This window comes from Myotis yumanensis, unplaced genomic scaffold (assembly GCF_028538775.1).
Source record: "Myotis yumanensis isolate MYYU_CA2020_CCGP unplaced genomic scaffold, mMyoYum1.0.hap1 SCAF_16, whole genome shotgun sequence".
NCBI classification, from domain to species: Eukaryota; Metazoa; Chordata; class Mammalia; order Chiroptera; family Vespertilionidae; genus Myotis; species Myotis yumanensis.
Window position 1 is genome coordinate 43,686,852 of NW_027223767.1, and position 13,053 is coordinate 43,699,904.

The following is a 13,053-nucleotide window of genomic DNA, read 5'->3' on the forward strand; positions in this document are numbered from 1 at the left end:
AGGGTGGGTCACTGCTCTGTGGACAGAGTGTGAAGGGCCCCAAGCGGCTGTGGGTGGGTGGTGGCCACCTCCCAGCCACTGGGAGGTGGGAGGGGGTGGTACGTGCTCAAGTCTAGTCTAAGGCAGGAATAGTGAGCCCTATTTTTTTTAAATATATTTTATTGATTTCAGAGAGAAAGGGAGAGAGAGATAGAAATATCGATGGTGAGAATCATTGATCAGCTGCCTGCTGCACGCCCCACAGTGGGGATCGAGTCCACAACCAGACCGGGAATTGAACTGTGACCTCCTGGCTCCTAGGTTGACGCTCAACCACAGAGCCACACCAGCTGGGCAGGTGGGCCCTTATTGGGAACACAGCTCCTTGGGACGCCGGGTATTAGATAGAGACATGAGAAGTCGTAGGCATGCATAGGAGAGACTTAACTGTAGGCCGAGTAGCCATTGCTACCACAGGAGCCATCCAAGTGGAAGGCAGCCGCACAAAAGCAGCCCCCAAACTGGCTGGTCAGTGGCAACTTATGTACACGCTCCAACAGGAGAGGCCTCGGCCAGTTGGTGCCGCTCGGGCTACATCAACATAATCAGGTCGTCATTGCCCTCGCACGCAGAAGGCAACGGGCCTCTCACCTCACAATACTGCCGCGTCCTCGCCGGCACGCACGCGTGTGGCAAATTGGCCTTGATCATCCTGCGTCCTCTGATCCTCCCGCGTCCACAGCCCTATTCTTGAGCCCAGCTCAGTCCAGTCCAAGGACACACAGGAGGTCTGCCCACCAGGGGCCCTGGGGCAGCCGAGCACAGACCTGGACTCCTGGCTCCGGTCGGGGGATATGGCAGGCCTGGGGCCAAGGGGAGGACTGTGGGCTTAGCGGCCCCACATCTCCCTCCAGGTGGCTTGGGAAAGGCAGGAGACGGGCCACACCTGTTTGGAAAGCCAGGGACCTGCTTCCCTGGGGGAGCTCAGGTCAGAGCTTGAAGAGCCGAGGAAATCCCTGAGCCCAACAATGGTGACAGGAGGAGGGGGGGGCATTCAGTTCTCACCTCACCTACTGCGGGCCCTCCAACCCCAAACAGCACCAGAGAGAGAGAGAGAGAGAGAGAGAGAGAGAGAGATTGTGTGTTTAAAATTTTAGCTACTGAAGAGCTGAGGGGGCCGCCTAGTCTGCAAGGGGTGAAAAGGCTGGAAAAACTTATAACCCCCAACTCCCTGAGTTTTCTGAATGAAGAGTGGCTTTGCGGGTGGGTGTGTATTTATAATCAACCGAGAAAGGAAAGAACGCTGGACCAGTCAGGGAGCAGGGTTTCGAACATCCACACCGTCGGACATTAAAGTGGTGAAAACAGATTTTCCTGGATGAAGGCTGACAGGGAAGCTGGCATTTAAAGGGACAGGGAGGGAGTGGGGAGGGGGGCCAGCGGGGGCTCCCCGGAGGGAAGCAGAGCTCCAGTGTGGGTGCAGCGCTTTAGCCAAGAAAAGAAGGGTACAAAGCACCTTCACAAAACATGGGGGAGGCCAGGCACCCCTCATCTTCCTGGTCCCCCCCCCCCCCCCCGCCCCGCCATCAGTCCCTGAGCGGGGACACAGCATCCCCACCCCGATCAGCTGATGGACCCTCCTCCCCGGTCAAGGAGCCTCGGACTATGGGACTTGCCTGCCCCGTCCACCCCAGACACACAGAGAAACTGGCTCAAGGGGCCAGAAACTTCTGGAAGGGCGGGAGGCCAGGCTGCAAAGACAACGGTGAAGGCAGCAGAAGTGGGTCCCTGCCCCCGGCGTCCCCATCGCTGCTCCGGCACCGGCGCGGGGGGCCGGGATGGGAGGCGGGCGGCGCAGGAGCCCCGGGGGCAGAGCCGCGCCACCCGGGTCCGCGGCTCGGGTGCAGCCCGCCGGGCGGCCGCGGGGCGGAGCCCGAGGACCGGGGACGCGGGGAGCGCGGGCCCGGCGGGGCAGGAGGGTCCCGGACCGCGTCCGCCGCTGGGATGCGGGAGGGACGGCTCGGTGACCCCGGCGCCGGGAGCGCGCCGAGGGGGCTGCTGGAGTCCCCGCGCGCGCCATGCACGCGATTGCGGGTCCTCCTCCAACACGGGCACCCCAGGGCGCCCCGACCCTGGACGGCCTCTCCCCACAGCCTGGACCCCTCGCTCCCTCCATCTCAGTGGGTACAGGGCGTGTCCCGAGATGAACGTCTGGAAAAGGAGGCCCGGACCGAGGGGAGGATGGAGAGGGCAGCACGGGCCCCGAGTGCCCAAGGGCTGAGGACAGGAGGGGCGGGGGCAGGGATGCTGAAGGCAGGATGACTTAGGGCCCCGTGCGCGGGCGGGGGGGGGGGGGGGGGGGCGGGGGGGGGGGACGACCACGTTCCCTTTCCGGTTGTCAGTTTCTCCTTGTAGCTCTTTTAAAAGGACAACATAACACTGTTTGTTTGTTTGTTTACATCCTTCGCCGCCGTTAAAAATAACGCATTGTTCATTGTTGGGAAATTAGAAAATAACAGACAAACATGATTTTTAAAGTCTGCATAACATCCCACTGGAGAAGAGGCGGTTTCGATGTATAACCTTTTAAATAAACCATAACACAGCAATTTAAAAAAAAATCCTTGAAGCAGTGTCTTCATCTGATTTTTTAGGCTAAATGACTAAACATGAAATGATTAGACCTAACGCAGTGGTGTCAGGCCTGGCTGCACACGCTCTCGCTCTGACAAGTTTTACCAAAGACGTGGCCCCAGGGGTCCAGTCATTACCAACCTTCACCACTCACTCCCAGACCCTCCAGCCCAGCAGACGCACTCACAGATCTGCCTTCTGTCATCCTGGGTAATACTTTTTATTTCTTCAATATTAATCAAAATATTACTGTTTTCCTTTCTTCTCTAGTGGATTTTTGTCATTTATATTTTGTCATTTATATTGCCTATTTCATCCACATTTCCAAGAATATCAGTACATAATTATATGTGTTGCTCATAATTATTTTCATTAACCCAGTAACTTATATCCCCTTCTTAATTCTCAAAATCTATTTCTGTCTGAAGGCTAAAATTAAAAAGACTGATAACATGAAGTATTGGAAAGGTATAGATCAGTAGGTCTTTCACGCATTGCTGGTGGGATTGTAAATTGGTACAACGATGCCAAGGTTCGGGTTCGATCCCCAGTCAGGGCACATACAAGAATCAACCAATGATGCCGTAACCGGTTTGGCTCAGTGGATAGAGCGTCGGCCTGCAGACTCAAGGGTCCCAGGTTCGATTCCGGTCAAGGGCATGTACCTTGGTTGCGGGCACATCCCCAGTGGGGGGTGTGCAGGAGGCAGCTGATCCATGTTTCTCTCTCAGCGATGTTTCTAACTCTCTATCCCTCTTCCTTCCTCTCTGTAAAAAATCAATAAAATATATTTAAAAAAATACCTCATATCTCCACAAGTTCCTAAAATATAAAAAAAGAATCAACCAATGAATGCATGAATAAGTGGAACAACAAATCAATGTCTCTCTCTCCTTTCCTCTCTCTCTCTAAAATCAATTTAAAAAATAGACTTAAAAGTTTGTTATTGCTAGAGTGAGCACTGAAAGAAAATAAAAATATTTTCTTCTGTATTTTTATAAAGCAGCAGAACACTTGCCCTAACCAGTTTTGCTCAGTGGGAAGAGCATTGGCCTGCAGACTGAAGGGTCCCGGGTTCAATTCCCATCAAGGGCACATGCCCAGTTTGCAGACTCGATCCCCAGTGCCCGGGGGTGGAGGGGGGCATTCAGGAGGCAGCCAATCAATGATTTTTTTCTCATCATTGATGTTTCTATCTCTCCCTCTCTCTTCCTCTCTGAAATCAATAAAAATATATTTAAAAAATAAAAAAAGTTGCAAAATGCTTGAGATGACCCTGATCTGTCCAGGGTGCTGACAACTCACAAACCATCCTGCCAAACCGGTTGGAAAGATTTGATGCCAATTATGAAATTAGCTACAGCGACTTTATGGCTTCCAGTCTCAAGAACTGTGGGTCCAAACTCTTCTGTCCACACCTCCCCCTGGAGGAAATTAAGTCAGAGACATCCTGTCTTGAGCCCAGTAGACTAGAATCCCAAGGAGCCTGGACAAGAGTTACGAAACTCAAAAAGAAGCACAACTAAATAGTACCTGGGATAAGAGTATATGGACATTGGAGTTAAAATTTCTAAACAAAGGATTACAGTAATAGACTCACAGCTCAGGATAATGGCAAATTCTGGGAGAGACCAAGGGAGCTGGATAGGGAAAGGGAACACAGGTAGATGGAAAATTATTGGTATTGTTTTGGGTCTTAATTTGTGTTTGATTCATTTATTTTTAATATTACACTTTAAATCCTAAGTATATGCCACATGTATCTTGATATGCACCAAAAGGTAATATAAAAGATAATGAGGATTGATCATATTACTGAAAGGAATCTTGACAAAAGAGTTAAGCCTAAGGCTGTGTTTACCTGGTGCTGGAAGATTTGGGCCACCCAAAGAAATGCAAGTTTTTGGTCTATCTCCCACATTTTTGTTACTATTGAAAATATGTAAATTGTTCAACTTACTACACTTTTCTATTGCGAATGACACTATATAAAATAATATAGACAGTTTAGAAATACTGCTTTGTCACTCTCCCATTTTATGAGACGATTTGATCCGAATTGCTGCTTTGGTATTTTATTCTTGTTTTCATTCCTGGAGCTAAGCACTTCCACCTGATTGCTACTTGAGAAGAAGCAATTTTTGCATCATGTGTGATTATGTTCCTGGAAATTTTAAGGTTCCATTTGCTATTCATGATCTTCATAATATAACCACTTGTTGTATAGGATTTCATTTTTGTTATGAAAATATAAAACAGACAATGTGGGGAGGACATACAACGAGCTCCTAAACTCTCACCCCCCAGAATGAACGATTATCAAACCTTTTGTGAATGCGTGTTTTCACTTGGCTGGGAGTGCAATTGCTGAATCCTGTGTTGGTGCCATCACCAGATGATTTTCCAAACTACATATGAAAATACATCTTAAAACAGCAAGCATTCTGTGAACTGTCTTCCGCAACTTCCCTTTTATTTATTTTGTTTCTGTTTGCACCTAATAGTGTGGCGAGCCGGCACGGCCATGGCATGCTCAGCCCCACGCTGGGCGCCTTATGTGCCGCGCCAACTCAGCCAGGTTCGGTGGGTGACCCTGAGAGGGGGCGGTGAAGGGTTAGAAAAGACAGACAAGAGAAGAAAGCTGGGTCTGGGTGGGATGCTGCCCTCTCTGATGGAGAGACAGCGCCACAGACTACATGTCGTGTCTTTGTTTTATAGCCAGATTCCACGAGGCAAAGTAAGGGCGTGGTCAAGCTGTTTACAACATTCTCGTGGGTTTCGGTCCTACTCAACTACATGCACCTGAACTTTATCAAGCCCACATGACTCAGGTGCGTGGGGCCACGTGTTCGGACCACAGGTTCAAGCTCACAACTACAGCTGTTGGCTGTCATTGTGCTGGGAGGGCTCTGCCCTCCAAGCTGGGACTTGCACGTGGCCATGAGAGGACTGTGCCCTCTCATTAGTCCGAGGCTTGACCCTGTCCAAACGCTGTAGCCGATCTCCACATAATAGAATAGCTTGGATACCTATCTATCATCTATGCAAGATATACTACTAGGTTCAAAGAAGATATAGTACATATCCATGACTACGTCATTTATCTTAACAGATTCATCATCTGTTCCATTGCATGGATTTACAGAGAGTGTGGCCGGCACTGAACAAGCTGCCACTGTCATCCTCTCTCAAGAGCATGGCCCTTGCCTACTCCCGCACTGAGATCACCTGAGGTGTGTTCTCCAGCTTATTATTGTTTTTAGAAAGAGAGAGAGAGAGGGAGGGAGAGAGAGAGAGAGAGAGAAACATCAATGTGAGAGAAACATTGATCCATTGCCTCCCGCAGGCGCCCAATGGGGATCAAACCTGAAACCTTTTGGGGTATGGGAAACCGCTCCAACCACTGACCCACCCGGCCAGGGCACAATACTCATTTCTTTGCCCTCAACTTTTTATTTACCTCGTCTTTCTCTCTCTCTCTTTTTAAAAATGCTTTATCTTTCCTGAGCTCATCTTCAAATTATTCTTTCAGGGACAGTCTGTGGGTGTTAACCTCTCTTAGGGTTTACACATCCAAACCTCTTTATCTCACCTCTTGAATGTTCGTTTGGATGCATTGAGGATTTCAGGTTTCTAATTCTGGGCTGTGCTGGGCTCTGCCGCTCACTACCCCTCCGCGCAGGTTCCAGTTCTTTCTGACCCGCAGGGATCTCTTGCCGGCTCCAGCGCTGGGCACTCCATGGACAGAACACAAGTTCATGACAGTATCACATGTCTGACCCCTCTTTCCCAGTGAAAGGTCCTGGAGCTGCGGGGACTCCCACCTCAGACACACGGAGAAACCTGGCTAAATGGACCAGAAAGTTCTAAAAGGGCAGATGTCCTAAGATGACCAAGAGAAAGGTCGAGGAGGCCTCCAGGCATTGCCTTCAGCGCGCGCTCTCACCTCTGCGGGGAGGGGTGTTCGCAGGGCCTTGGGGGGCAGAGCCACGGCCTGCCAGGGCGGCTCCCTCCCGCTGGCCCGGTGACCAGTGACTGAGGGCCAGAGCCCAGGACCAGAGACGCCCGCCCTCGGTTGCCTCTGCCAGCGGCAAGTGGCGTGGAGGCCCCCCTGCTCCCCCAGGAGCTGCAGGGCTCCGAGCTGGTCACCGCGGGTGAGAAAACCCAGCTGAGACGCAGGAGGGAGGGCACGGGGTCCTGGCTTTGGGGAGAGGCTTGGGGGCAGCCAGAGTCCCCGAGCTCTGGGGAGGGGCTCAGGGACCTTCAGGACTTTAGGTTTCTAACTCTTCTAACAGCCCACATCGCCACACCACTGCCTCCTTTTACAGGAGAAGAAATCAAGACACCCGACTCCCAGTTCCTGTTCTTCCCGCGCCCAGAACTCGTGTTTTTCTGTGTTGTCACCTGCTTTGCCTTCTCACCCGCATGCAAGTCCCGGGTGGCAGGGCCCTGCTCCCCCTGAGGCCACAGACGATGCCCTCCCTGTGACCCCAGAGGCAGAAGGCTTCTGAGCCTCCATCTGAGCCAGGCTGGGTGGGGTGGAGGGGGTGGGGGGGGTACTTGGAACAGGTGGATGATGTGACTCCATGGAGGCTTCCAGAAGGATTTCTGGCCCGAAGGACCGACAGGTCAGGTCCTGGTCACAGCCGGGCTGGGAGGGCTTCCTGGGTCACTGCCCTTGGGACCGGCTCAGGGAGTGAGGCCCCGGCCGCCAGAGCTCACACCCTGAAACATCAGAAGCCCAGGCTTACCTGTCGGAAGGGCGCCCACCTGAACTGGCACCTGAAGCTCACAGGGTGGTCCCGGCTGACCCGACAGACGGACACCTGTCTCCTTCCTCAGTCCCTTGAGTTTGCTAGCCTGGGGTCCCCTTCCCCAGGACCCTGCACATGATTTCATTCCAACTCCTGAGTCACCTTAAATGGCCTGTGACCTTCCTTGGCCGGCACAGGCTAAGCCCCGGCTTCTCTCAGCTGGCTGATCGCAGCTGGAATTTCTCAACTGGGGGCTGGGGGAGACGCTGGCGTTGGGGTGTCTGTCCGCCTGTGGAGGCTGGAGGGAGCCTGTGGGCCCTCGGACCACTGTGGGAGGGCGTGAGGAGAGCCGTTCCTCCCCAGCTTCATGGAGTGCAGCCCAGTCCAGTGGAGCTGCCCGGGGCAGGAGTAGCCATGTCCGGGCAGGACAGGCCCTTTCCTTTGCTTGGCTTGTTAAGGCCAGACCTCCAGGAAGGCCAAGGACCTGCAAGTCTTTGCTTCGGGTCCCACCCAAGAGGCCAGACCTTCCCCAGGCCCTTGGAGCCCCTGTCCTTCCAGAATCACAGACCGTAATGGCGCGGTCTGGGATGATAGCTTCCCCCATCTGCACCAGCCACTCGGGGGTTCCCCTCCAGCACTGCAGCGCCGGGGGTCTCAGGGCCTCTCCTCTGGGCCCTCACAGGGAGTGGGCCAGGCTTTCATCACCGTGACCACAACGCAGACATGGAGACGGTGGGAGGCAGGAACAGGCAGGCACTCGGGCCCCTGGGTCCTGACTCTGTTTCTCTTTCCGAATGTTGTTTGATTAGTTGTTGCTGTTGTTTTTAGCATGAACGTGTGTTTTCCTTACAACGATTTGTTTGATTTTTAAAAAGAGGAAGAAAGGGTTGTCATTGTGATCTGCTGTTCCCCCATCATATACAAACATACACCTGAGGGTATGTGTCTGTCAGTGCACATGGGGAATCTTGAACCTTCCTTACGAAAGTGTGAATGGTGTCACCTTGCAGGAGTTGGACAAAGAGTGGGGGGGACTTCAGTGTTCTCTTGCGTATCCTTTAGAATTGCTTATATATATTTACAAGGAGCTGAGATATCTCTTAGAGTTAAAATAAATTTGAAATAATTATTTGTGTTTTCACTCAATGATTCCATTCTTCGTTCTTATCCTAAAAGAACAAGCATATGTTGGCATAGATTCCTGTGCAAGGATGTTGGCTGAAGCATCATTAGGAGACTACTTAGAGACGGACAGCCTAACCTTCCATCCATAAAGAATCGGCTACATAAGTTCTTATCTACTCTCCCAATTAAATACAATGCAGACTTCATAAATCATGCTTTTATAAATTATTTGATGATATGGAGAAATGACCTCCCTATAATGTTAATTTTGAAAAACAGGATACAAACTTAAATACAGTCATTCAGATACATAATCTATATCTGGGTGATACAATATATGTCTCTGAGTGATAGATTAGGAACAACTAATAATTTTCTTAATTTCATTGTCAAGTTTTTATCTGCAAGAAAAAGCCAGAATGATTTCATTAAATAAATACAACGGCCATTTAAGCCTGGAAAGGTTCCACAGACCCTTCAATCCCTCCTTCATAGAATGTTATCTGCAGTGGCTTGTGCCTCCAACATCCACACCCAACACCTTTTCCTCCCAACTCCCGCCTCCCCTAAACCAACCACTTCTTGACCCTCAATCCTTTAATTTATAGGGTTTCCACCATCCGATAGCCTCCTCACATCCCTTAGTAACAATAAGGTCAGAGAAGGGAGGTTCATTGTAAGCGCTAGAGGGCCACCAAGATCGAGGAGCCCTGGGCGTGTCCTCTGCAGGGGGAGGAGGGCTGCAGAGAGGGGGCAGGGGGCAGGCAGAGCCCCGGAGCCCATGAGGGACACACATTCCTGTGAGCTGGGGGACAGCTCTGTTCCTGCTCCAGCTAAACTGTTAGGCAATTGTAGGAACTATTTTTGATTCCCGCCTACAGCTGGCAGGACCCCTGTCCTTCCAGCTTTCTAAGCTTGGATCCCATCCCCTGCAGGAGCCAGTCTGCCACTCGTGGCCTTGTTCTCCCCCACTCACAGGAGAGGAAACTGAGACACAGGTAGGTGACCACAGGGGGGGACGGTGGCAGGCAGAGAACTCAGCTCTCCTGTAAAGTCCAGCGCTCTTTCCTCTGACCCTGGCTCCCTCTGTGAGGGGGTGGTGTGAAGGGGGAGGGGTTCAGAAGTGTTTCTGCCCTATCTGGGCCCCCACAGAACTGGCTGCAGGAAGAGTGGCCCTGGGCCACACTCCCTTTCCCGAATATCCAGACAGTCCTAGGGTAGCAGGGTCAAGCACAGTGCTAACGGTTGGGGGTCTCTGGGTCTCTGAGGATGGAGAGGTGGTGTTTATTGGGGAGCACATGGCCTGAGTTTGGAGACGCTGAGCTCCTTCAGCCATGATTACACAGTTATGGTCTGGTTCTGAGTGACCTGCAGTCGACACACAGACACCCAAGTGGAAGTAATGAAGGCAGTCAGTCCCTAGGGCCTAGGCCGCCTAGGCTCTCCATTACAGAGTGGGCTCTTTGGGGAAAAATTGGGTGCCCTCTGGTGGACACTTGAGGCATTTCACTATATATATTTTATCTTCCAAGAAGTTCCATGATCATTTCCACTACCACCCCCCAAACACCCACTCCACTGACAAGCCATTTGAGGGGGTCTCTTCAATAGGTACAAAAGGGCTTCTTGGATCCAAGATTGGATTTCAACACATGAAATTCATATATAGTCTAAGCAAGCGTTTACATAGCACGTGTGTACATGGGTTTATACAAACCCATTTATTCCTCACAGCTACCCTATGTGGTAAGTACTATTATCATCCCTACTGTAGAGATGAAGAAATCATGGCAATTGTAGGAACTCACTCGCCTGGCAAGTGAGACCCCAGAGAAGTTAAGTGACTTGCCTCAGGTCACACAGCCAGTCTGGATCCCAGACCCTCGGCCATGCTGCCTCTCACTGGTGTGGGAAGCTTCATGCAGCAACAGAGGCACAGCCAGAGGATGTGTGTGCAGGCAACAGAGAGACTGTCCCCAGACCCCCCTTCTCTGATTCCCCCCCAAGCTCACCCCGTACCTCCCGGGGATGAATCTGTCCGCCACCTGAATGGAGGGTCAGGAGATTTCCAAGAACCTCCTTTCTTCTTTGACCTTATTGTTTCTTTCGATCACTTCTGGGAGGTGGAAAGTGAAAGAGGGGGCAGGGCTGCTCAAAACTTTGCAAATCTCAGGGAGAGTCAGAGTTCTCTAAGGCTATATGGTCCCATCACCAACTGAGCCAGACACCAGTGCAGACACAGCCCCATCAGGTGGCATCCACACTGCCTTCTCACTCTCCACCCTCTTTGCATAGAGGGGCTCCTGGTGAGCAATCATAAGACTTGCCTCTCTTCTGAAACCTGGAACGTGGGGGTGTGGGGCCAGAAGAATCCCTTTCCATCATTTCACAGATCAGGAAATGAGCCTCTTCATAACCACCCCCCCCCCCCCCCCAGTCATCACATGCTAGTTGACAATCTCCTGTGGGTGTTGGGAGACTGATACAGAGGTGGGTGAAGACCAGCTCTCTGACCTTAAGGAACTCTGTCTAGTAGAGGAAGGTCAGCTGAGCAAAACAATTGTAATTCAGTGCGATGGGCGTACAATGGAGGTGACTGCTGCAGAGGAGGAGGTGGGACTCCGCTTGAGTTGGGCAGAAAGGCTTTGAAGGAGGTGCCACTGATGACTGGGCTTGGTGGGTGGACTGGGATGCACAGGGGTGGCGGAAAAAAGGCATTCCAGAGAGGCAGCAGCGGAAAACAACAGGGCAAGTGCAGGGAACTGTGAGTGTTGTGTGTTTTTTCTGGCTGACACAGAGGCTGCCTGGGAAGACAGGAGACTGGAGAGTTGGGGTCAGATTGCAAAGGTCTCACTTGCCAGGCGAGTGAGTTCAGACTTGACACCATAGTGCAGGCAAGGGATGGTGTCCATCTCTCCTAAGAGCGTAGATGAGGAGGTGCCTGGCCATGCTCAGAGGGAAGGAAGGTCAAGGAGAGAGGCACTGGAGATGGTTTGCTTAGTCTATTAAAGTCTCATTAAACTTCTATGGCGCTCTCTATTAGTCAGGACTCAAGGACACCAGAACTCCATCTCTGCCCATGGCTTATCTCTGCTCATCTCTGCCTTGCTCTGCTCTGCAAAGAGACTCTTCACATTGAGAGAAGCTGGCTACCCACAGCCCTGTGCCTGCATCATCTCAGCTAGCAACCCTAGCATGAAGAGGGCCTCCTTCCCACGTGTGTGTACTAATCCCAAGGAAGCCTCCTGCTTGATTAGTGACGACCTATGAACCAGGAGGTCAGGGTTCAATTCCCAGTCAGGGCACATGCCCGGGCTGTGGGCTCCATCCCCAGTGTGGGGCGTGCAGGAGGCAGCCGATCAATAATTCTCTCTCATCATTGATGTTTCTATCTCTCTCTTCCTCTCCCTTCCTTTCTGAAATCAATAAAAATATATTTTTTAAAAATCTTCCATGGGAAAGAACAGATTGCCTACAAAGGAATGAAAACCAGATTGTCATCAGACATCTCTTCAGCCACCCCTGATGCAATCTGAAGGTGGAGCAGAGCCTGCAAAGGGTGGAGGAATGGGTGACACCACTGGTTGTCCCTGCATCTGTGCCCTTATTCTTCCTTAGTAAGAGAACCTTGGGATGTTAGCCAGGCGCAGAGCCATCCAGAATCAAGGTTACGTCCCAGCCTCCCTTGAAGCTAAGTGTGGCCACATGACTAAGTTCCGGCCGTCCCTTCCTTCTGTGCACCTTCCTCCACCCAGGCTGCTGCCACTATGCAGCCATCATCTTAAACCATGAGGACAAGCACCACAGCTTATGTGGCGTAGAGTAGAGAACTGAGAGGAGCCTGGTCCCCTGCAGTCATTTCTATGAGAAAGAAATGAACTTCAATTTGCTTGCACCACTGTTATTTTTGGTCTTTTATTTTCAGTTAAACTTAATCCTAACTAATATTGAGGGGAAATTATACCCAGCCCAAATATCAATCAAGTACAAGAGTAAAATAGTCATTCTTCTCTAGGCAATAATCAAAGAGAAGTCAGGGAATAGATGTTTAAATATATTATGTAAAGCCCTACAAGTGAAGAATGAAGGAGTACAGAGATGTGTGACTGGCAGGGACGAGGGAAAGAAGGGAAGCAGTGAAAACAAGCTAAATTCGTTGTCTTTCATCGCGGGAGTCGGGAGATACTGTTTAAACGTGATGAATTAGGCACAAAGATATTAGCATATTTTCTGGCATATGGAAGGGCTATCAGAAAGGCTAAAAAGAGAATTGGTTGAAAATTATTGCTTCTGGGGAATGGATCTCATAATTGATGGGGGTGGGGGGAACTGACCAATTTTTCAATTTTACTCTTTTTAAAAAATATATATATTTCATTGATTTTTTACAGAGAGGAAGGAAGAGGGATAGAGAGCCAGAAACATCTATGAGAGAGAAACATTGATCAGCTGCCTCCTGCACGCCCCCTACTGGAGATGTGCCCGCAACCAAGGTAGATGCCCTTGACCGGAATTGAACCTGGGACCCTTGAGTCTGCAGGCCGATGCTCTATCCACTGAG